General features: G+C 42.0%; 1 long non-coding RNA gene across 4 annotated transcripts in view; it reads right to left on the bottom strand.

The window, feature by feature from the left end:
* The window catches only part of LOC100578841, a 62,240-nt gene that overhangs the window by 10,581 nt on the left and 25,366 nt on the right, over positions 1 to 26,293 (bottom strand). For 3 of the 4 annotated variants that reach the window (XR_001704687.2, XR_408863.3, XR_003305480.1), the window contains 2 exons: positions 22,708 to 22,801; positions 4,449 to 4,514 (listed from right to left, as the gene is read on the bottom strand). This is a non-coding gene — a long non-coding RNA (uncharacterized LOC100578841). Of the gene's footprint in view, positions 1 to 4,448; positions 4,515 to 22,707; positions 22,802 to 26,293 lie in introns of those variants that run through there. The other variant, XR_003305481.1, reaches the window with a different exon arrangement.

Here is a 26,293-nt window from a genome sequence, read left to right as displayed (position 1 = left end):
CGGCGTGGACGAAAAGGAACTCGGGGAGGCGAAAGGGAAGGGGTGGAAACGAGCTTCTCGAGGACCTCGGGTGGATAGGAACGATCGGCAGGTGAAAAAGTCAGCGATTTCGTTCCAGGAGATTTCGCCCCCGCTCGTTTTTCTTCCCCTTTATCGGGGAAATTTTCTTGCCACGCTCTCTCCGCCACTTTGAGACACGCGATTTCCTCGCCCCCGTTTCCCAGCCCGACGTCGATTAACGAGTCGGCCATTGTGCCGCTTCGCCCTGTTCTTGCCTCTCTTTTCTCTATTTTCCTCTCTCGTGTCTTGCTCCTTTTTCCCTTCTTCTTCCTTCTCCTTTCCTTTCCTTTCGTTTCTTCTCTCTCTCTCTCTTCTCTGCCTGTCACGTTTGATTTCTTTCAGGGATTTTCCCCTGTTTCGCGACGATCTCGCCGCGGAAAAACGCAGCGAAACGCGGTTAAAGTACACGCTAAGGGGAACGAATTCGAAGCTCATTACCGCTCCTCTTTGCCGGATACGCCGCGTGGGGCGGCTGGATGCGAGTTGAAATCTTTATGCGCGTGTTCGCTCGTTCCTTTCCTCCTCTTCCTTCTTTCTATTTTTCTTCCGGATTTTTTTTCTCTGTTGTTGAACCATATCTCTCTCTCTCTCTCTCTCGTCTCGTTTCGCTTCGTTTCCAGGGTGGTTCGCGCGATAAATTTCTCGTGAATTTATTATAATGCCTTTTAACCGGCCGCGACACTTAGCCCGCTTCCGGTACGCGCGGATTTACGACGTACTTGAACGTGACGATTGTTCCGCTGCCTCTTGGATCGTGTGTCGTATTCGTCTAACGTTTGCTCGAGACATTTTCCTTGTTTTCTTCCCCCTCCCCCTTTTTATCCCCTTCTTTTTCTTTCGATTAATGAAAGAATTACTTTGTTCTACGTGTCTCGTAATGAATTTGTTGAATGGATTCAAAGAGGAAGGTTTGTTCTAATTTGTTTTGACATTTCGCGAGACAAACATCACTTTGGAGAGGATAGAAGAATTTAAATTGTGATCCGAGGGATTTTTAAAGAAGATTAAAATTGTAAAAATATAATATAGATATCCAATGGAAGATCCAATGCTATTCTTAATTCATGTACGAAAGAAAAATATAAAATTAATCTTTATATTAAAAAGTTGAATCTATCATCACGTATATTAGATAAATGATTCTTGTTATACAAGTACAAAATTATTCGTCATGTATGACGCACAAGAGTTTCGATTCTCAATCTTCCAACTTTAATTTCTCATAAAAGCGATCGGTAATCTTCACGGTTTCAACCACGTTCCACAATTCCCCTTCCACGCGAAACAAAAAAACGTATCGCCTATCCATCCGTCCTCCCTTTCGTCCAGAATCACGAGAGAGAGGGGGTTTCGGCGCGTTTACACGAATCCATCAACAAGCATCGGCGGCTACCGATCTTTTCGACGACTTCCGCTGGCATATTTCCATCGCCCCCTCCCTCCCCCATCCCTGGCCTGATATCAGCGCGGCAAAGGTAAAAGAGAGAGGGTGCTCTGCCTCGAACGAAAAGCCTTCAATCCCTGGAAGCAACGAATTGTCGTCGTCTCCCACCCCCCGCTTCCACTTTCCACCCTTCGCCATTCGATTTTCCACTATTTCCCGATCGTCCGTTTCTTCTCTCCCTCGTCTCGTCCATTCCCATCAGTCTCCTCCGACGTTTATACTTTCGTGAACGGACCCGAGGGCTCCACGGGGACGAGTTAAGGGAGAGAGAAAGAGAGAGAGAGGGAGAGAGGGAGGAGGATGGTCTTGATCGAGGGGCGAGCAAAGGCAGAAAAGGCGATACGAGGACGTGCAAGAGGGAGAAACTGGGGATAAGACGCGGAGGAGATCGAGGAGAGAAAGGAGAGAATGGAAGGAGGAGAAAGGGGGTGGTAACGGCCACCATCGGGGGCGAAGCAACCCTCTGGCAAGGGATATCTCTTTCTCTCTGCCTCTCTATCTTCCTTCGTCTCTGATATATTGCCTCACCCGCAACCCTCACGCGCCCTAAACCATCCCTTATAGCCGCCATCTTGAAGGACTCCCCCTTGCCATCCTTCAACCCCCGCATCCCTACATCCCTGCAGACCCACCATCGAACCGCGGCCTGCACTCACCCGCCCACGATCGAAAATCCCGTTAGACTTATACGGGCTTAGCCCGTCCATTTTGACGAGGGGGTACGTGCCAACCCTGCGAGCCAGCCACCCTCTTCCCCTGCGGGGAATTCCACGGGGGTTTTTTTCCGTCTCAACACACCCGCGACGCTTCTCCAAATGCCGGAGGACGTGCCCGGTGACCCTTCTTCCTTCTTCTTCTTCTTCTTCTTCTTCGTCGAGGTTTTTTTTTCTTTCTTTTTCTTTTTTTTTATTTGGTTCTTGGGTAGAGAGAAGAGTTTGGCTTGTTTTAAGTTGTTTTTGTTGTTCGATGGTGTGGATTTCGTTCGATTTCGCGAGAATGAAGGTAGAAATTTCGATAGAATTTTTGTACGATAGGTTTGAGAAAATAATATGGAATAATATGGAGATTGGATGGAATGGTAAAAAAGATGATAGATAATGGATATTAAATTGGATTGGATTATTGGATATGGATTGGATCAGGAATATTTCAAGTTAAATAAATAAACGATGAATATGATTATATAGTAACCTATGCATCTTTAGTTTATTTTGATTAATATTCTCAAAATATACGTATAGTTTTTTATCGTAGAAGAAATCTAATTATTTTTTATCGATAAAATTTATGCGTTGAGGGATTAAGCAATGGGATAATGAGATGTTTAATAAAGATGTAGAGAAAACTTGATTATTTGCTGAGCTTTGTACAGGGAATTTAAATAACTTCTAACGTATACAGCTTTTTACATCAAAGAACGCTGCTCCTCTAGTTTCTTTCGTTTTTGTATTTCTTTTAATTATACGCACCACACAAGCAAACTCTGCATATCAATGATAGTTACAAACTTCAAAGGAACATATATAAGTTGGTGTACTTAATAAAAGAAACACAGAGGATTATACTAAAAACAAGCAAGCCTAATAATTCATCTCTCCATGAACATATTGAAATAAAAACAAATGCTGAAAATGTTCATTAACGTAAATAATCTAATAATAATTACCTCAAAATCCACATTCTCCTACATCCACATTCATCTACAGACACCAACACCAACACACACGTTATCCAATTTAACACAATCCAAACAATTCCAACGAGACACACACCTAGAAATCAAGATTTCACATTCTTTAAAAGAAAAATTCACCCCGTATCTTACACGAGACATCATTCTTCGTTACCCTCGACGTAACACCCCTCCTCCCCCACGAGAAAATAAAATCCTCAAACACGCCGAAAATCCCTAGGCCCCTTCGAATGAAAAATTTCTCCCAGTCGATTCTCCCCCCTTGAAACGTCCCTCGGTTGAAATTTCGCGGGGGCCACCAGTCGAAGAAACGAGTAGGTGTTTCCGGTTTATTCCCGGAATTCCGCGAGGGGTTCGGTTGAAGGACTTGGGCGAGGGGTGGCCTTGTGACCGGGCGAAGCGAAGGGAGGGAAAGGAGGGAGTGCATTTTTCGGAGTGCTCGCATGCCCGCGGGATCCCTCACCCCCCCCCCCTGCTTTTTCGACGCACCGCCGACAGGGTACTTCGCATTCTGCTACATCATCGCGGGATTTGATTATGCAAAGCGGCGGCCCCCTCAGGCCGTTTGCACTCTCCTCCCTTCTCTCCTTCTCCTCTCTCTTCCCCGCCTTCGATCTAGGCCTCTTTCTCTTCCTGGACACGTAGGCGGCCCATCAAGCCCGCTGACTTTTCGCGGAAAGCCTCACCTGCGGATTTTTATCGGGATTATTCCCGCTCGTTTTATGAAAATTGAAAGTGGTTCCCCGATTAGTCGAACTGTTTCTCGTTTATTCTTTTTAATTTTTTAAAGGAGGGGGAGGGAAGTGGTTCGAAGTTGATTTGAGTTTACTTTTGATACTACGAACATTGTTGGATGTATTGGGTGAGTAATAGTGTTTTATTAAAATAGGTCGAGTGGAGGGGAGGGAGAAATTAAGCGTGGATGAAAATCGATGAAAACGAAAAGTGCAGCCAGTCGGTGGAAAGAAAACGTTACGTTTGTGAATGGGGAACGGTGCTCCCTTTCACTTGCCTAGAAACTTTCGCCGCGAAAATCCGGAATAACGAGACGATAAGCGTTCGCCATGAGCACGGGAACACTTTATCGGCGCAAGTTTTCTTCGCCGGCATAAATCTTCTCGTCCGCTCGCGCTCCCTGAAAACGAGCCACTGAACAATGCCAAGCCATCGTTTCATTTACCCGTAACGAGCAACTTCTCGAGCCAACGAAACGCGAACCCTCTGTTAAGATGTACACGCTCCTCTTTTTTCCTCGCCAAGCGAAGTGGGTTAAAAGGAAAATTGTGGAAGGCGTTCGTAAATACGATTCGATGCGTCCTAAAAAAGAAAAAATTTACGGAAATTAATTTAGGAATTGAACGAAAAATTGTATGAATCTCTCTCTTCAATAATTTAATTACATCTAACATTCGTAATTATTTTCTTATCAATTGTCTAATCAAATCTTTTCATCTAGATGCAAATATCGATGAAGAGTATACGATTCTTGAAAAAGCAAATATCATATTTTTATTTATTTTCATTTATACTTTCTTCCACCTCTTAATACGATACTTTAATTCGATGAATATTTTAATATCCTAAAAACTAATTCACAATCAAAGAGGATTTTAAAATTGCTTCTTCAAAAATTCCTCATCGAATAAAATAATTATCTAAACCAAGCATATTACAATTTTTTCTTTTTCTTTGCCTTCTCAATTATCATATTCCAATCTCTCAATACGATACTTTAATTCGATGAATATTTTAATATCCTAAAAACTAATTCACAATCAAAGAGAATTTTAAAATTGCTTCTCCAAAAATTCCTCATCAAATACAATTTTTTCTTTTTCTTTGCCTTCTCAATTATCATACTCCAATCTCGAAGTTGCGTTACTTCTCCAATCCCACCCTTCTTCCATCCACCGCGAAACCAATATCAACAAAATGCAAATAAGGTAACCACCATCGTACCTTCCAATTCCGCCTAATCGCAGGACACGGATCGAGGTTCCCACCCTCCCGAACGAAACCGAGTCGGACGCGAGTCCGCCACGGGGCGGCGCGTTATCGGCGTGGGTGGCGATAATCGCCGGAGTATCGGCGTGTTCCGTCTTTCCGCAACATAAAATCGATCTGCACGAAAGGCAGCCGGTAAGCCTGGGGCTTAGGTAGCTACCTACCGTCGCCCACGGATTTGAATACTGTCGATTCTCAATTGTTGCGGATCACGCGCCGCCGCCCGACCCGAAAACGCTCCACTAACGCTCTCAACGACAACGATCGAATGGAAAGGAAGAAAGAAAGGGAAAAAGAGGAAGAAAAATAGAAAAGAGAAAAACGGTTGAAGGGGGCGAAGGAGAGGAGAGTAAAGAAGAGAGAGAGACGTATATAATTTGGGTCCCGGGGATGGCAGCTGCGTGGGTCCCGATATGCAAAAAAGGGGTTCCCGCACGGAATTAGAATATCCTCGCGGTCTCATTTGAATTTCAATCTACGCCGCGCGGACAGTTTTCCTCTCGTTGCTTTTACCCCCGGGGGCCGCTGTTACCTATGTATCTACCTCTTGCGTCACGGATACTCAGGTATCCACCATCGGCCGAAGGGGTTGGTAGTCGAACGTGGAACACGGCCAAGGGTGGAAAGAGAGGAGGAAAAAAAAAAAGGAAAAAAGGAGAGCGCGGTGCCCCATTAAAAATACTGCTGCGTCTACCTGGCGAACAAGGAGAACGAAGAGAGAGAGAGAGAGAGAGAGAGGGAGAGAAAGGATCGTGAAAACGTGGCGCACCTCATTAGAGCAGCGTTCAACGCGTTAAATCCGATGCGCCGGGGGTAAGTTCTTCGTCCCTGCCGCCCTTCCAGACTCTATCGGCACGGGGATTCGAAAAGGTGTCGATGAATAATGCGACGGTGTCCGCTGAATTACGGATCCCGAGGCTTATCGGGCTACGTGCGCCGGTTGGACGATGGAATTTTGTTTGGAGCATGGTTGGGGGAGGGGAAAGTTCGATTTGGAGCGATTTTTTTCAATTGAATTATTGCAGAACTTTTTCATGTTTCTCGAGGATGTATCGATTACGCTTAAATTTGCGCATTTTTATTCATTTATTTACAACTAAGAAATTGTAAATAAAATTGTAAATTTGGATTGGAATATGGAATATTGGAAAGTAATATGTTATTTTGTGATATACTTTTTTCAATTGAATTATTGCAGAGCTTCTTCATGTTTCTCGAGAATTGCGGCTAAATTTGCGCATTTTTATTAATTTATTTACAATTAAGAAATTGTAAATATATTTGAATTGCAATAAGAAATTGTAAATAATTTGGATTGGAATATGGAATATTGGAAAGTAATATGTGATTTCGCGATTATTTCGCTGAATGTAAATAAAGATAAATAATAGAAATAAATGATTTGGTAGTAAATTAAATTTATTACACGTATATGAGTAATCTGTTTATATATACACGATGATTCTCGCGGTATCATATTGAAGACAGAGATTTTTTTCGAAACGTAAGATTAAGATTGGAATCGTGTAAATAGGTGTTGAGAATGTGTAATTTCGTTTGATTAAAGTTCGTGGATCTTTGTGGCGAGCGCATCGTGCACCAAAATGAAATTCTGCACTATATTCTGTAGTATATCGTTAGAAATATGCCTTTGATCATCGACGCGGAAGATGAAATTTCTCTTGCTTATCGTGCACTAAGAATTCTTGAACTATAGTAGTGTAATATTCTTCGATAAGTTTGCTTATTAATTAACAGATTTAAATTCGTACAATTTCCTTAGAATATTCTTTACTCTATCTACTTACTCAAAAGTTCGAAGTTTATTTCATTTTTATATCGAAACTATTTACCCTATATGTAAAATCAAAAAGAAGAACTCTTTTTTTTACCTCAAGTAAGGATTCTCAATCTCTGCAAATTTTCTAATCAATATTTCCACTTTTAAATCACACATTATATTACAAAAACATTCTCGTCTCAATCCCTTCACAATTTTCCACATTAATCCAATCCAATTCAATTCGTACATTTCTCTCTTATCAAAGAAATTCCTTCTTTATTAAATCTTCTTTGTTAAAAGAGAATTAATCAATCCTATCCAAATAACGAACTTAACTTAAACCAATATTATATCCTTCTTATCTTTCTTTTAAATTTTCCTTTTCGATAACAAAAACATCCGAATAAAATAATGAAAAAAGAAAAAACAATTTTCACGTAGATACATGGCGACTAGGGAGGCCGGTATTCGGCATCATGGCGTCGAAAATTCACCCCGATGCAGCCTAGACTGCAACTTGCATCATCGATACATTCCATTATCCGTATCGCGTGTCGTGCACGCGCAAACACGCGGAGATAGACGAACGGAACATCAGTGAGGGAAAATAGGAGAGGGAGTGGGACGGTGGATGGAGGAAAAAGGGTGGAGGAAGAGGGATAAGATGGAAGGCCATAGCCGGAGGTCTTTCCCTCTGTGCCGAGGCCGCTCTTATACGCTTTCCGGAGGGTACAGTCCGCGCAAAATCGACGTCCACCTCCCCCTTTATTTGAAAACCACCCCTATTTTCGACGATAAAGCGGCCGGAACGCAGGGGCAGTTCCGTCCGCCCGAGGAACACCCTCGGTTTCGCCGATAAAGCGGGAGACTTCGATTGGTCCAAGGGGGTGGGGGATGGGCGACTGGGATAAATACACGCGGGCATGTGTGCCTTGGGGGAGCCGAGGAGAAGACTTTTTATCGTGATTCCGCACATCTCGGCAATTTTCTTAGGGGCCTGGAAATATATTACTTGGTAAGCTACGCTTTTATTTAACTTTGCTTGAAGGCTGGAATTTGTGATTCAAAAATGCTGATTCATATTGGAAATTATAATTTTGTTAAGAATGAAACTTAATTTTGTTTCACATTTTTGAAAAATACTTTTCTAAAAGAAAAAACCATTACACGCTTAACAATCCAATAAAATAACTACCCCTATCTGAATAAGTATTGAATAATCCAAATAATTCCAATATATATATAACAATGGCAAAAGAGTATAGCTGCTCTAAAGCAAATCTAATTGCACGGTTGGGACAATCCACCCCCGTTCCCGGAATCCCTTTACCCCGGCAAATAAAATTCCCGATACCGCGGATTCGCATGGTCCTCGTCGTCGTCGTCGTCGTCGTCTCTCAACCCATCGAATTCCTTATCCGAAATTCACCGGAGCTGGATTCTTGGCGGTAACTGTACGACGTCAGAGAAACGTCGAGTCCGTCAAGTAACTCGCTCGTGATCCCATCCCCCTCGTTCCTCGCGCGCGTACCTCGTGTGTGGACTGCGAGTTTACCGTCGACGACGACGACGACGACGAAGACGACGACTACGGCGACGGTACGGGTACACGTCGGCGAAAGCGGGAAACTTTAGACCAACCGGATGCTCGTCGGGCGATGGGGCGCGGTGGCAACACGCGGCTGCACGCCTGGAAAGTTTTGCCCTCAAACCGCCCCCGCGCCACCCGCCCACCCTTAGCCCCGGGGATTTTGGTTAGAATATTGAATCTTGCAGAGTGGAGGCGCTGTAACGAGCACACCGAGCCGACCCAGCCGAACGTCGTATCCTCCAAGACGACGAACCACCCCCGGGAACGGGCCGCGTTCTCGAGAACCAAATAATCCGCCCGCGCCAAGCCACCAGGTGAAACACGGGGAACGCGAGGCTTGGCTGCCTTGCTTCTCGAGGATTTGGCTTGCTTGGAAATTTTAGTTTTTCGCGGAGGGGAAGTGGGTTTGGAAGTGGGTCGGGGATGATTTATTCGGGGAAAGTTGTTGGATGATGAACTTGTTGATGGAAAGTTTTGTTGGTTGTTCGAGAAACCGATTTTCTTTTTTTTTTTTTTAGATAGTTTTTAGGTGTTCTGAAGGGAAAGGGAAGGGATGAATATTAAGATTGGGGGATGATGTATGGGGGGAATGTTGTGGTTTCGATTGATATGTAATGAAATGTTGGAGGATGATAATGATGAGAAGATGGAGAGGAATAGATGCTAAAGTTGAAGAAGAAATTGATTATTTATTGAACAGGATTTGAGATTGTTGGTAGAAAACTTTAATATTTCTTTTGTGTAATTTAAAGTTAATTTAAGTATATTGGAATAATAAAGAGGAAGAATAATTTTTGTAAATTTGATTGAAAAATTCGATTTGAAAGGAAAAAAAACATTTTTTTATTTCAGGTGAATCGAGAGCATTGTATATTAGGAGAATGCCTCGAGTAGTTTCCATCAGGCTAATTTAATATTTCCCCTGTTTGAGGGTGAATACCAAGTATAACCGTGACTGTGGTTAAAACAGATTTAGCATGGAGAGAGAGAGTTATTTTAGTACATACAGCTGATTTGTAAGCATAATACGGAAATTAAATATATTATTAATTACTTTCAAGTATATTTAAAAATCAATCAGAATATTACAACTATATTATTATATTTTTCTTACATCTACATTCATTATTCTCCTACATTTAAAATAATTAAACCAATACTCTATTTTATTCTTTTCTCCGCATAAAGTAACAAAAATCAAATTACAATCGTACATTACAATTTCTTTATGCCACAAAGAAGCTACTTCAACTTCATCAAGGCAACATTTGGTAAAAATCATAATAAAAAAATATTCAAATTGAACTGTTCAAAAAATAATCATAAACGGAGGCCTTTCTACCAGAATCAAATTTTTTCTGCTCCTTACCGCTAAAAAAAAAAAGAAAAAAGAAAAGAAAAACGTTCGTAGAGGTCGTGAATTATGCAGCTCGATCTCGAATTACCTTGGATTTCACTCGAGACAAAGTGGAGTTGGCGCGATAAGTAGCTCGACCCAAGTTAGGTCAACGTCGCGTTGGATTCGCGAATAAAAATTCCTACGATTTTTTCGAAGGGTTGAACGAAGAATGGGGGGATGAGAAGGGATGAAAAAAATAACGTACGCGTGTGAATGTAGGTTGACGTCATTGTACGAATACAGCCGGAATTTTCTACTGTCGATGCGGCCGAATACGAAACGCACTTTCCACTCGGCGAATATAACCTCGATCACGATATCATATAATTTATACAAAAGTCGAACAGAAAAAGAAGAATATATTTCGTTAATGATCAAAGATGTACTTTCTTTTTTTCTAAAATTGAACGATAAATAAAAAAAATACGATAATTATTAACGCGATAGTAATAATTCTTTACCGAAATAAAAATGCTACCTTCATCCTCAACCATTCCAAAAATACTCCAAAAATACCATTCTTCGAAACAATTCTCCACTTTTCACTTTACTTAAAAAACCAATTCCCAAATCCAATTCCAGAACACTCCGATCCCCGCAGCGTGTCCCAACGTATCAATATTTCCACTCACACCACCCCCAAACTCACCCCCTCCCCTTCCCATCCAACGAAAAAAAAAGGACCAGAAGAAGAAGAAGAACGTTAATGCCAGCACGGAAACGCGAGCATCATCCCAGCAATAAATAATTCACGCCTTAATCGTGGCCCGCGATATTTCATCCCCGCCTCGATGAACGTCGAACCCAGCCACCCTACCGATAATTCTCGCCTCTCCCTCCCCCCTCAACGATACAGCCTCCAATCCACGAGACGAAACGAATTTACTTTTAATTGGCGGACGCGTGACCGTTTCAACCTCGTGGTCATCCTCGTCCAGGCCGGTGATGTACGAGGGTCAGGCCATGTTTCCGCCTGTTTTGACCACCGAGGGGGGTTGGGGCCGGGCAGCACGCCCAGGGTCAACGGATGACCCGTCCAGGCCATCCTTGGGTCGCGCCCCAAGGCCTCGAGAGGGGCGCCCGTAGCACGCGCCCATCCGTCCTTCGGCCGGAAGGGTCGTTGGAGGGTGAGCACCGGTCACCAAAAGTCCAAATTAACGGAGCGTCCGTAAGAGAAACTGGATGGGTCGCTGCGTAAGAGAAACTGGATCGAGAGGTAGAAAATATATATGTATACATATATATGGGTCGCGGTCGAAGGTACGTTTCAACGATCTTGTAGGTTTTCTGTTTCGTAACCGTGTGGCGCATTGTCGTGTGCCATCACCTGCGCATCCTCGAAACTGGATCCCCTGGATCGGGCAACTGCTTTTTAGGTGTCGGTTGGCCGACACGCGTTCCTCCTCTCTTCCCTGACCTGGTTTTTCGCCTGTATTTGTTCCGTTCATTTTCCTTCCCGGATGCACTCTCTTCGAGATTTCGAGGATTTTTCTTCTAATAATTTTAGGGAGATATCGAGATGTTGAAGTGTGGAAGAGTTAAATTTGATGCCTAAGTTCATAATTCTAAAGGCTACGATTTCATGATTTAGTCGAAAATATAAAATTATGGAAACTATTCATCAATTACTCAAATATTAAAAAAATGTAATTTAAGAAATAATATATATATAAAATTACTATTTTATCAAAATGTTTATTTTCATAGCATTATTTTAATTATTCATTCGCAATATTTAGATTTTTCTTTTGAATTACCATCGAAATATATATTTTTAAATAAATATCACCAAGAGGAATTCCAATCATGAAATTCATTAATCACCATCAATAGATAACGTTCCATTCGCGGAAATAATTTTAGATCGTCGCAGGAAGCGGCGTTTAATCCAACTGGCACCGATTCTGAAGTGGCGAGCGTCAAAATGTCGTTTCCCTCTCAATCGCTACTTTCTTCCCCGAGATCTCCACCGGCGGCAACAGATGCTTTAATATATGTGCAGAACAGGAAAATTGAATTAAATGACGGATCCAGTTCGACAAAGGGCCGATGTAATCTCACGGCAAGTACGCACGCCACTTTACAGTCTTGTAATGGAACTCCCGGACGAATAAAAGTGGATGCCCTTATTGAAGCGGAGGGCATCGTTCTTCTTTCCTTTGATACTTGTTTTCATGCTGGTAAATCATCGTGAAAAAGCCACTGCACTCGTGCAGAAAGAGAGAAGCTAGCCTCCATGACTTTATCGTTAATTGCATGCACTTTCTTTTGTGAAGCACACTGCGCTAAGAAAGAGTTTGTCACACAATTATGGCTATTATCCATTCCAATCTTTACGTATCTTTATCTCCTTTATATGTATGTCGTTTAAAATAAATCGTTTCGTTACGAGTATTTATATTTTCTATTGTCGGATCTTCGTTCGATGATGATTTATGAAGAATACGTTCTACTACGTCGAGCACAATGAGAATTATATTTAAAAGATTGTGAGAAACGTAATTTAAAATAAGAAAATTATTAAAAAATCTAAATAGAGAAATTAGAAAATTAGATTCTTATTTAAGAAAATATTTTTCGCATATTCCTCTTAACATTATTTAAAAGGCTGCATGAAATTTTTGCACGCGGTATATAAATGAAAAAATTAAGCAAAATTAGAGCATATAACTTTTCTTCCTGAATTTTCAATGTGGATCTCGTTATTCGAAACCCAGTTCGACGATTTTTGATTATATTAATTGCAATAAGTGATAATTTTACGTTCCGTTATATGAATATTCCGATTATATTCATATTATTAAAGTTTGAATAGAGATCAACGTTTTATCGTCTCTATTCTTCCCCACCCTCGCTGTTTTGAAGTTTCATAATTACGGTAATCAATCGAATGTCAATTACTTCGAATATCTCATTGTATCGGAAACTCAAAAGCGGAAATTTAATTCACCGTTGTTTTATCTCCATTCAGAAGGGAAATGAAATTACATAATTCCGATTAAAGATAATTATTAAAAACAAATTTTACAGAAACGTATTTCTTTTCATAAATATTAATCAATTTATAAATATATTACGAAACATCAAGTTAAAGCGATTATAATATTATCGAAATTATCGAACATTTAAAAATTATTATAAGAATCGATGATTTAATTGATGAATTATAAAATCAACCGGCAATTCTTTGTCGCATGAAATAATTTTTTTAAAAAGAAGAAGGAAAGATACGCGATGATCAAAAGACAGTTCATTGTTTTTTTCCGTCTTGGTTTTCCTTCGTCTTGTCTTTAAAAATTACATAGACCATCGTCCTTTGAACTTATTCCCATGTCGCCATTAAGAAATGCAATTCAAAAGCAGCAACAAGTATGAAATGAGCTTTTCAAGTTGCAAAGAAAGCTGATCAAAGACTGAATAGCAAAGATCTCAAAGCGAAGGATTCTTTAGACCCTCTTTAACCATCGAATGAGTCGAAAACCATTGAACAGGAAAAGACACAGATATCCTTTGTTTCCTCTTGCTCCATATTTCTTAACAATGTCGGCGAATATTCGTTTGTCTTTAACCATCGTTAAACAACCCTTTCTAATCGCGACCAGAAATAAATATTTTATTCTTCGCGAAAACTTATCGCGCGAAACTTTAATGAAATACAAGAGAATTTATTTTAAAATTAAAAAAAAGAAATTATTAATTTACCTATACGTAAAAATTTTTTGTCTAAATGTAAGAAAAGAATCTCGCTAATTCAAATATCAAAAATCTTCTTTAAATAAACTCTCTCAAAGAATTACAATTTCTATACAAATTTTCCTATCGAGAACGTTCCAACGAATTCGCGATCAACGAACCATCGAAAAATCGAAGATAATTCGAATTCAACCAGTTATCGATCTCCGGAAGAGGTGACAGTTAACGATAATGCAACAACTTCCTGCAGAGTTCCTCGTCTATATATCCGTCGCCGTTATATCCAAACACAAACATACGCTCGAGCACAAACACGCGTCCACGCGTGTGCACATTCATTGTGCAGCAGACACGTAAAATGCACACACACACACACATATATACATATACGCGCGCGCATATATCCAGCAGCGGTTATATCGACGGCAAAATAAGGGATCGCCGTGGGAGGGTGGTTACATGAGGGATGCTTCGTGAAGCCATAGACGTTCGACTGCTCTCCATCCATCCCGCCCTCGTCCGCCGCCCGACCAACCCCCTCGGCCGCCACCCTCCGATATTAAAAATTTCAATATCCTAGCCCCAGGGGTGGAAAACACATAATGTATTCAGGTGACGTCCCGGCCATTCTATCGGCGAGAAAAACGTACAGTTTTTCGAGGAATCGAATCCACCCCCCCCTCTCCCTGGCCATCCTTTATACCCATTGCTATTTCTTTCCTTTGGTCGAGCATGGAAGGCAGCAGGCATCGCCATCACCCACGTTTTCGACCAATCCCCCTCCCTCCTCCCCAACCATTCTCCTCGATAACACACCCCGCCAGACCGTCCCTCCCTCGCCCACCACTTGGGCTTACCACCCTCGAGGACGATGACGACAGAAGTTTTTTTGTTTCTTTGTAGGCCGCGTGCCACGTGCAACGTTCTTCCTCTTTTTCTTTTTCTTTTTTTCTTTAAGCTCTTCCTCGACGACGCTTCCTTTCCGTACCGATTCTCGAATTGATAAATTGGATGAATTGAAATTGATGAGTTGGTGTTCGAATTTATTTGGATTATTTTAGAATTGTGTTTTTTTTTTGTAATAAAAGAATCATTTGATATTTAATAATAAATATTCACAACAACGACACATCGATTACTGCGAATATTGTATCTTAAAATATATTTCATTATTCGTATCTCGAACGAAATCTCTAATGGAATCACTTTTCAAACGATAAAGAATCTAATCTGATACCGTATAATATTATTCCTATTTTAAATTTCAAGGAATCATTGGATTAATTCGTTTCCATTAATTCCAAGAAAAAGAAATTTCTATCCAGAAAATCTATTCAGATGGATCTCCATCAGAACGGCACGCAATTTCTCTATTTTCCTTCTATTTACGGATCATCGACATCCAGAGATCGACGAGAAAAATCGATAAGAAATAAGTGGGCGAAATCAAGTCTGGGGATACAGCGCGAAATGGTTCACGAGACCGCGATTCTAAACAACTTAACGATAAAATTTATAGTTCCGAAGCACGCCTACCCTCAGCCCTCGCGGGCTTTGGTCGTAAAGGGGGCTCGAGGAGGGTTAAGGGGAGGGAGGAAGGAAAAGGGTGGCTGGAAGAGACCTCAGCCGTACATAGGAGGTCTCTTGTACAGGACTTTTACCCTGCAGAGTTGCGTCGTAATTTATGGATGCCGTTCCCTTATCCGCAGGATACGAACTCCACTCTCCCCACACGTTTGCTGTCCTTCTATCGATCCTATATACCGCGACGAAACGGGTGTCCACGAAGTATCTCGACCTCGTCGTCCACCTCGTCGTCCTCGCGATCCTTAGCTAACCGTGGGGTTAAGTCTCGAGGAAAGCGAAAGTTAATTGAGCAGCGAGGAACCGGCAGGGATTTGTAATTCAGATTTTTCAGATCGCTTTCTCCTCCGTACTTTCACGTCTCTCTCTCTCTCTCTCTCTCCCTCCCTCTCTGTCGTTCTTCCACTCCTTTCATACGCTCCTCCGTTCTCCAACGCAGTCCCTCCGCTCCTTTTTCTTCGTTGGATTTATGGAGAGAGTTTCATCGGCGCGGCAACTTTTCACAAACTTTTCCCGTATCTCGATCGAAAGTCGGAGAGAAACACCATGCTCCCCGTTACGACTAACTAAGATGGCTAAGATAATTGGTCGGAAAATTGCGGAATCTTTCCAATAATATTCCACGATTCAAGAATAAGAAGAAGAAGAAGAAGAAGAAAGATCCTCCCGACTAAACTTCATTCCCCAAACAATTCTTCCCGTATTATCGAGCCACCCGTTACACGTCGAAACACACCCTATACAGAAATGGTTGGTTTGCCAGCGCGCGCGCGCGCGCGCTCGCGTTTCCCTCGCACGTGTATGGTTCGCCTCTGTGCCCGTGTACGTGTGTTAGTCCACCCTCGAGGGAGAGTGGGATGTAGGGAGGGCGGTAGGGAGGGCGAGATAGAGAGCGTGACAGAGATGCAACGACGGGGTCCCCTCGGTTCGACGGACGAGGAACGTGGCCGAAGTTGGAGGCGGGCGCGACAAGGACGCGTACACGCGGGGAGACAAACATAAGGGAGGCTGGTTGCGCGCGAGCGAGAGGGCAGGAATACGTGGAGGCCCGTCTTATATTGATTTCTGTCCACGCCACCACCACACCCCCGCCGTTCCTCCGCAACCCCCTGCGAGCCACCCTACGGAGCAGGAGGCGGCAGCGGCGGCAGGTGTGGGGAGGGCGAGGCGAGGGAGAGGATGGAGAGACGGAGAGATGGAAGTGGAACGAGTGGAATGGAGATGGAGAGTAAGGGACAGAAGGGGGAGGGGAGGGGGGAGGGAGAGACAAGCGGAGAGAAGAGTCTCTGTGCTCGCCGCACTTTCGACGGGAGAGGCCCTCGGGGGTGGCACTCTGTCACATTCAACCCCCCCGTCGCCACCCTCTCCTTCCTCCCCATTCAAATAACAGGCACCGTTGCTTTGGAGGGTAGAAAGAGGGAGAAAGAAAAAGCGAGAGAGAGGAGATCTGGTGGTGACGATGGTGGTGGCGATGGTAACGGTGGTACGAGGCTGCTGGATCGAGGAGGGCGGGCTGACAGAGGGTGAGTTTCGTCCGGCCGAAGCACACCTCGATCGATTGGGCTTGTCCAAGGGTGGAAGAGGTATCCCGTCTCTCCTCCTCCCCTCCTACTCCCCTTGTTCGCCCTCCTCCCCTCCCCGTTCACTCAACCTCACCTTCGCCACCAACACCACCCTTCCCGAACCCCCCCTCGGCCCGGCCTCCGTTTGCCTCACCAACCACCCCAGTCATCCCCCTCTGGCCTGGCGAAACCCGAGAGTGAGCGTCACGCGTACATGTATACGCGCCTTTACGTGCCACGTACGTGTATGGCGAGGGGTTACCATGGCAACCCACCCTCACCACGGGGGTGAAACGCCATTGGCCGGCGCAGGGTCTCGACCGATCGTGGCCCACCCCTGTCTCTGTCTTTGTATCGGTGTACATGTATCTACGTATGTTTCAGCGTCCCCACGGAACGAGGGGTGGACGAGAGAACGTTTGCTTTCTTCGGTCCAGTGTCCATCCATGCTTGTTTCCTGCTTTTTTTTAATCGATCGTCGCGAAGGATTCTTCTTGTCCTCTTTCCAATAAAGATTTCTTTTTTAACGAGGGACGAGCTTAGGCGGGGATGAATCGTGGATGGATTGTTTTACGAAAGTTTTATTTTCCAGCGTTTAGGGAGGAAGGAGGAGGTGGTCGATAATTCTTCCTCGACGATCCTCTCTTGGCCAACGTCTTGCTTCGCTCTCCTTTCTCGATGCGTTCCCCGCATCCGGAGACGCGACTTACAGGTGGCTTGTTTATCACGGGCGACGCGTCGAGAAAGAATAATTACTTGGCGGAAGTAGAAGCCAGCGATTTCAGCCTTCCGCCGAGTTTCCACGGCTCTGTTCTTCGTCCGTAAATTTTATTCTCGTCGTCGATCGAAGAATCGTTCGATCGTTCAAGGTAAATAGCGTTCTTCAGATCGTTTAATCGATAGAAATGATTTCAAATTTATTTTACAATACACAATAAATCAGAATTAACGAATTCTACAACAATATCACGTCACGTTATATTAGAAGAATTGCGTAAGAGTGGTATTTTCGTTTAATTTTTCATTCGATCTTACATTATGCTAAATAAACAATTACGAAAGGAGTTGAAACATCGTGGAAATGTATAATAGAAGGAATGAAAAATGAATGCGCGATGTGAGAGAGATGGGTTGTCGGTATCGAGGGAAATTGAGAGGAAAATGGTTGTTCCAGAGCGTAAAGGTTGAATTTAAGAAAGTGGCGTGTCCGTGTAAAATTGTTTGGGAACGAACAACGGCCGAGAGTGGAAAGTAAGAGCTGCGGTGTAAAGTAATAATCGCGCCCGTTAAACTCTGGAAAGATGTCGAAGGTCGGAGAGTACTTTTCGAACCATGATTTTGTTTGCTCGCGCCAGTTTCCTCGTTTTTGCCCGAGTAAATGGCGAAACTTTATAAAGTTTGTAACATCGGCTAAGTTTCTCCTCCGGAGGAAATACCAGAAGCTCTTCTCGCCGATCCGTTTAGAGAGAGAGAAAGATGCTAAGCGTTTCGAATTAAAATAAAGACACGCGTTTGTTAAAAAATTTAAATCAATATTCCAATAATTATATCCATTTAAATAACACAAAGACACATTATTTAAATTGATACAATAATGAAATATCCTTGTAATTGTATTCGTAAAATAACAATATTAATCCAAGTAATACAATAAAAATTATAAAACTCGCGTGACAACGTAATAATCTCCCACAAAAACGAAAGAATAAAATAAACCATCCCCTTTTTCCAAATAAACTCGATCGTATATTCATATTCCAATACAAATCGATACCAAATTACCGAAACTCTATTTTCAAATAACTAAAAAAAAAACCCTATAAAAGTAACACGTTGTATCCTTCCTAAAAACTCAAGACGAACAAGAAACGTAAATACAAATACTCTATCTCGTATCTCAAAATCCAAAGATTCTCCTTTCGAGAAGAGAAGAATCCATCCAGAAGAATCAAGAGGATCGATCGAGAAGAAAAGCATCGTCTAACCTCTTACCTAAATGTAAATCGAACGAATGAAATTAACTGACCGATATCGATATCGCGGGATTCAAAAGAAAAAAACGTAATAATCTCCCACGAAAACGAAAGAATAAAATAAACCATCCCCTTTTTTCAAATAAACTCGATCGTATATTCATGTTCCAATACAAATCGATACCAAATTACCGAAACTCAAATAACTAATTTTCAAATAACTAAAAGCATCGTCTAACCTTTTACCTAAATGTAAATCGAACGAATGAAATTAACTGACCGATATCGATATCGCGGGATTCAGAAGAAAATGAAATGATCAGCTGACGGAGTTGGAAGAGTGTCGAGGTCGAGGAGCGGTTCGGGAGCGGAAGAAGAAGAAGAAGAAGCGGAAACTTTCCGCACAGTTCGCGGAAAGAGTCCTCCGGTGGGGGGAGAGGGGAGGGGAGGGGATGGGGGAAGGGGAAGTGGGAGAAGCGCGAGAAAAGACGCGGCTGATACTTTCAGATACTTGCATAGAGAGAAGTCTGGAAAGAAAAGGAGGGTTGGGGTGGGTCGGTAGAGAGAACCGGTTGAGTAGAAGAAGGCACAGGTGGTGGTGGCCTAGGGGGACGAGGAAGGAGAGGGAGGGGGTGAGAACGAGACAAAGAGGGAATTACGCTTTTCACGATGCCGCGAACGTGACGGGGGCGGCCGTGGATTAGATTCGGGGGGTGCTGACTCGCGCCGCCACCCCGCGAAAGGGAGGCGAGGAGAGGGAGGGGGGCAAAGGAGGGGGAACGCGGCGGAAGTCATAAAATAATTTAACCCACTTTAAGAAGAAAATTAACAGAATGGCGAAAGTCTTTAAGATTCCCCGCAACTCGGTTTCACCCCCCCCCCATTCCCGTTTCTGGCGCGCGCCACCATTCACCCCTCCCCCCCTTTCTTCTCTCCTTCTCTCACTCCTCTCTCGCCCTCTTTCTTTCTCGACTTACTTCAGGCCTCCGCCGTCCTCTCTCCTCGTCCCACCTCGTCGTCTTCGCCACCATTCTTCCTCTCTTATCCTCTTATTCATTGAGCAGCTGCCACCCCCACCGGCGCCACCGGCTTCGCCACTTTCTTCATTGACTCTTTCTTTCTACTACGTGGAGAGCGTACTACGTAGAGAGAACTCTTTCCATCCTTCTCGTCCACCCTTCGCCCTCTCCTCTTCCCACCGTCTTATTTCGAGGCACGCCTTCCCTTTTGCGCCCGCCACCTCCTCTGTTTTTTCTCTAATTATGAATGAAAACGCCGACGCCGATCCCTTCTTGCTCCCCTTCCCTCCCCCCCCTTTCACTACCTCGAAAACTCGATCTCGCTCTTTCTCTCTCCTCGCGCTTGTTCTTTTCTTTTTTTTTGTTCTCCTCTCCTCGATGCTTTTTTCACTTCGTAGATTCGGTCGCCTTTTTTCTCCTCCTCGGGACGCCTCCCCCTCCTCGACAACCCTTCACCCTCGCTGGCCCGGTTACCAGACGGGCAAATTGCATTGTTTCCTGCCTCGTCTCGCAACGTTTTTCCACGATCGCTCACGCTGTGGACGGACTCGTTCCGCCGCGTCTTCCTCGCAACTGCCGCTCCGACCTCGTCGTGTTTACGTATTGTTCACACGCCTCTGTTGAAACGATTATTATTTCTCGGAACTTGTATTTCTCCGAATATTTCGATATATAAACATAGAAAGAAAATGTAAATATACGAAGTTTCGAGTATTCCAAGTATCCGTCTTTGAAATGAGATACACACGGAGAGTGTTATTTATACGTTATGTAAATCGCTTTCCAATTTGCTTTCGTAAATAAAAAGAACCTCGTTATTGAGGTATATGAAAACATCGATACGAGGAAAATGTTATTTATTACGATACGTAATCTATGCGTAAAGAAATTGGCTTCACCTTTCGAATTTCTTTCTCTTCTGAATTTTTATTTTTATCACGACCACTCGTAAACATTGTAATGGTGGTGCAAAGTGTCTTGAAATTTTTTTAAGACATTTTTTGAAACCCATAACGATGAAAAAGTTCGCTCCAATTTCTCTATTTTTCTTCAAGAAGAAAATCATGGAGTTTAAACTCCATGGGATTGAAATTTTAATACATATATTCGCATAAATGGATTTAATAATTAATAAAAAGAATCTGCTCGTGTGAATGCAAACTGTTCCTCAAATCACCTATTCTAAAAATCCTACAAAATACATTTTATTATTCCTCCCCCAAAAAACAGATTCAAATTAATTTACTTTCCCCTCAAACAATATTAAAATAAACAAACTAACAAACCTTTTTATATAACATAAAAAAAGATAATTTAAATATTAAATCTATTCTCAAAAATAGATAAAAATCTATCGAAAACAAACGACTTGGATATTAATAAATCCAAACTGTTTGATCGAGAATTAACAAATTACGACGGACGATATCTATTATAAAATAAAAAATAAAAAAAAAAAATAAATGAAAATGCTTCCACGCTTAATCGTAACAAAAAAGTGAGGCTAACGATTTCGCGGATGGCTTTGCCTCCTTATCGCCTCTACAAGTGGCGGTTCCGTCGTCGCGCGCCAGCTGACCCATTTTCACCCCTTTTTTCCCTCTAATTATGAATGAAAACTTCGGCAAGTGTCGGTGGGGTTGGCGGGGGTGGAAGAAAGGGGTGGAAAAGAAGCAGAGAGAGAGAGAAAGAGAAAGAGGGGAGGGATACACGCGAACATTTCTTTCGTCGCGCCGACTCGGCTTGTGGTAGTACTTTTAGTTTTCCTCCCCTAACCTTTCCATCCTCTTTTTCCCCGGAAAATTCGCTTTCCACGGGAAAAAACCGCATTATCGTAAAGTTTGACGGCCCGTTTTTCCATTGGCAGTTCGTTTTCGTTTTATTCCGCGAGATAAAATGATCTGTGGTGTTAACACAGAGAGGGGAGGGGGAAAAATATCGCGAGCAAGTTTATCCATCGTAGAAAAATGATTCTTGGAAATTTTGGAAAGAGTTTATCATTGCTTATATATATTAAGGGATGATTGCAATTGTAATATTTTCCTTTCTTTTTTTTTTTTAAATAGATAGGTTATCGTGTTCTTGTTTCTTTTTGGGAAGGAATAAAATTTTGTTTCTCTTTTCTTTTTCCAAAATAGATATTTAAAACTGTAATTTATTTTAGATATTAAATTTTTATATAACATCGTTATGCAATTTATTAATTACTAAAGAATTATTTTGTGTATATGAAGACATATATTTGTTATTTATTTCCTCTCTTGATTGCACACAATTGTTTATTTATCAATTAACGAATTATACAAAGCAATATTTTATTAATGAAGTTCGATTTGTTACAATAAAATATTGCATTTATGAAATTTACGATATTAATCCAACATTAAATGCATATTCATCCCATTATTTAAACGATGGAAAAGTTGAGAAAGAATCTAATCCCTTCAAATATCGATTTTTTCTCAAAATTCTCTCTCTCTCTCTCTCAAACCGTGAAATAAATTTCATCTTAATAATGCCAAAACATGGGGACAAACATGAGGATGAAGAACGAATCCTTTACCCGCCCGAGGAAGAAAATAAAAGCCAGCCAAATCTTCTCCGCGATATTCGTCTAAAAAGGGGCCCCTCTCCGGCCAAGAGATTATTCTTCTCCCGAAGAGAAATACCGTGGCAAGTTACAAGACGCGAATCAAACACGAGCTCGTAAGCGGCTTATTAAAAGCGGGCGCATCTCCTCCAACTTCCACCCATTAATATGCTTTATGGGACGCGTTCCATGCGAGCAGTGCATTTAATTATGGAACGGCTATCATTTTCGCCAAGTATCCAAAACGATCGCTGGGGTGCCGTTTTCTATTATAAACGAGAAGCGTATATAGTTTATTACGAGGAAGCATACCTATGGGGGTTCGATGAACACCTTCCTTCCTCCCTCCCTCTAATGAATCCTCGTGGCTCCTTAGACCTGGATGCTGGCTTCGTTCCGCGACCATCTGTGAACAAACGAACATATGAATTAGTATGATATGTAAGGATTTGTAAGAAAAAGTTATCACAAGCTTCTAATTTTGTTTAAGAAAGAAATATTTCTGATGAAAGATGCTTTGACGAATGAATTAATAATTTATAATTTCTGAATGAATATTGAACGTTCAAATGAATATGTAATTTAATATGGAGTTATAATTTAATAAAATGGAGATATAGGGAGAATGTATTTCCCGAAAATCGAACATCGATCAAAGAGGCGATCAACGTTTGATCCGAACGACTTATCCGCCGCATCCGCTCCTCCTAATTGCTCCGCCATGTTTAAGTGGTGCCTGATCGACTAATTAGCGAAGCTGTCGAAGCCATTTTAACGGAACGCGGACAAGCGTTCAAAGGGAACCATCGTTATTGCCGATGTGTGTGAATCGTGTATGAAATCTTGCGCTACGTCCACGAGGGTTGAATATTTTACGAGGAGAGGAAGGGAAGGAACGAATCGGGGACAGAGAATCGTGCGGAAATAACGCTGAAAGTTTCAACCATCTCGTTTGCGATCGACACGAATATCTTCGAATTTAATCGAATCGAAACTATTGTTGCGAGGGAAGAAGTTGTGGAATTTTGAAAAATTGTTTTCAAAATGATTGAGGATCGAAAAATATTGGAAGTATTTTTAGGACGATTAATGGAGTCAGGATGAATTAATTGAGAATGTATTATTGATAATTTGTGATTACTGTATATTCCTTTTTCAATTTTAAAATTAAAATATTTTTCAGACAGAATATTAGTTCATTTCGTCTCGTTCCTTGAATAATCATCCATCACTTTATATATACAATTTTTCCTACAATTGATAATTAAATTCCAATTCAAATAATTTCATCAATTAATCCATTTAACTTCCACTCGTTAAATTACTCGTAAATCGTCACTTCGAAGCCTCGTATTCGATCGCTTAATTTACGTTTCATTGATGAAAATAATTCCAGTTTGATCAATCCTTGGACCGTTTCGCAACCGTCAAACACGCAATTTCCTGATTTCTTTTCGAATCTGTGCGAGGGAGGGATCGAAAGGGAGAATTAGTGGAAGGAGTGATTCTCGTTTATCGACGATCGTCAGAAGGGTTGGATAATATCGTTACCCATTCACGACTTGCTTTCCAGATCGACACGGCTAATTAAATCCAATGGCGAATCGTACACGCTTTGATGAATCGATTAATCGAACAATTTGTTAATTGATGTAATGGGAATTCGCTTCTTTAATCCCGTGGTTACTTGAGAGAAATGATATTCGATTTTCTTGCGAATCGATTCTCCCGATCGAGGACAATTCACTTTGTATTTAAAAGATTTTCCAGAATTAATTTCTCTTATTGCATAATATCGACAAAATGGATGTATGTTTTAATAATTAATTTTCATTTATTGTAACTTTCAAATTTGTACAAAATGAATGCAAATAGCTACGATTGTATATTTTTTTTGTACAAACCTAATGTCCTACAATACATGAAAATTAAAATAAAAAAGTTTTAATTTTAGTAAAATTCAATGTAAAAAAATTAATTCTGAGGATATGAAAGAATTTATTATCTTATTAATTATTAATCATTCTAAATTTTTCTGATTACTTTAATAAAAGTACAAAGACTTTCGATTATAATCGATTTTTAAACTAAATATTCCTTACTTCAAAGAAACTTTTCTGAAGCGTAATAAAATCAAGATCAAATTAAAAATTCAATCAGATATTCCACATTTAATTACTATAATATTCACTCCTAAAGTTATCAATCTTTTCACGCAACCTGTTAACCCCCATTTTAACCCTCGTTGATCGTGACGCTCGAATTAACGCGAATGTAAATTAGACAAGAAAGCCGCAACGACTGAACAGGCTCGCGGAACCAGTATTCCATACCGCATTAACATCAGACGTTTCACCTGTTATCCACCATAAAAACTAGTTCCTACATATTCTTCAAAACTACATTACTTCCTATTCGAATTACCATCAACGTGGTTTTAAATTTTTCCATAAAGAAGAAACACGAAGAAGAGTAAAAAAAAAAAAAAAAATAAAGAAACAGGAAGAGAACGATCGAACTCTAACGTCTGCTACAAACCATACCCTCCAAAACTTAAGAAACTACATACATACATTTCCTTCACCATCTGTTCGATCGAATTACCGACCATCAACCGTAGGGATAGTTCTCCACCGGAAAAGAGAAATAAAAGATAAGGAAACCAATTTCTCCAAAACTCCAAAACTGTGTTCCTACCTCTGCATCGACTTAATCGAATCACGCCATATCGCGATGAAGGGTGGAGAGGGGGGAGAGGGACACTATCCTACCCTCTCCCCCACCCCACTGAAGAAAAGCCACGGAAAGGGGAATAAAAGGAGGACGAAGACGGGTCGGTTTTCAATTTTCGATGATTCCACCGAATTCGGTAACAGTGTTAGGGGGTGTGTAGAGAGAGAGTGTGTTGGCATCGTGCATCCACCGGTGGCAGCCATCCCCAACGTCCCTCTGCTTTTGCGGTGGCTGTTCACCAAGGTATATAGGGTGGTTGCCGCTTCGTCGGGGCTTTAAGACACCGTGTGTGGGAGTGGGCGTGGCCTTGGGGTGGCCGTTGGCCAATCAGCAGCCGCCGGTTGCTGGCCACCCCCGACCCACGTGGTCCACATCCCCCAACATACATATTGATCTCCTAGTCCTTGCCGACCGCCGCGCCAACCCCCACCCCATCCCTCCTCTCCCATCTCTCTCCATCCTCCACCCGGTTCAACACACCGTATCCTTCTCACCCTGTGGCCCCTCTTCCCTCCCCCCTCTTCACCCTCGTTCAACGATCCCTCGAGAGAGAAAGAGAGAGAGAGACAGAGAGAGAGAAGGTCGTGCCTGACCAGCGTGCAAGGAAATTTTCGAAAGTAAGCGGCGTCTGGTTTTTCACGGACCTCGTTTCGCCATAGGGGGAGAGGGGGTGGCGAAAGGCGGGAGAATAGGGCGCAAGGAGACGTCTCGTTTCCGACGGCGTTACCTCGACGAGCGGCGGCGAATAGAGATTGTTCGAGGTGGATGGAAGGGGTTGGTTTTCGGCCGTGGAGAGGATAGTTTGCCGATGTTGCATAGTTGGTGCTTTGATGAACAAGTTTTTTTGCATGTACGATGGTTTCTCTTTTTTTAATCGGTGTGTCATTAGGATGTGTTTTATTTTTCTTTTCTTTTTAAGGGGATGAGAGATAATGGAGGATTGTACGAGTAATTAGGAATCGTTGGTGGTTTAGTTGGATGTAATTTTCAAGGCAAAGATAGTATTTTCTAGGGTGGTTCTTTTTTAGATTGAATATCATTGCAGGTTAATGATGATAATGGAACAGGTAGAGAGAATATTGATAAAATGGGAATCGATTAATTCGTTATACGATTCATGAAATTTATTTAATCGATGCATGCAGTATGCTTCCTCTTTTCAGAG

The sequence above is a fragment of the Apis mellifera genome, linkage group LG10 (genome assembly GCF_003254395.2).
Source record: "Apis mellifera strain DH4 linkage group LG10, Amel_HAv3.1, whole genome shotgun sequence".
Lineage (NCBI taxonomy): Eukaryota > Metazoa > Arthropoda > Insecta > Hymenoptera > Apidae > Apis > Apis mellifera.
This window is presented reverse-complemented; position numbering and strand designations above follow the sequence as displayed.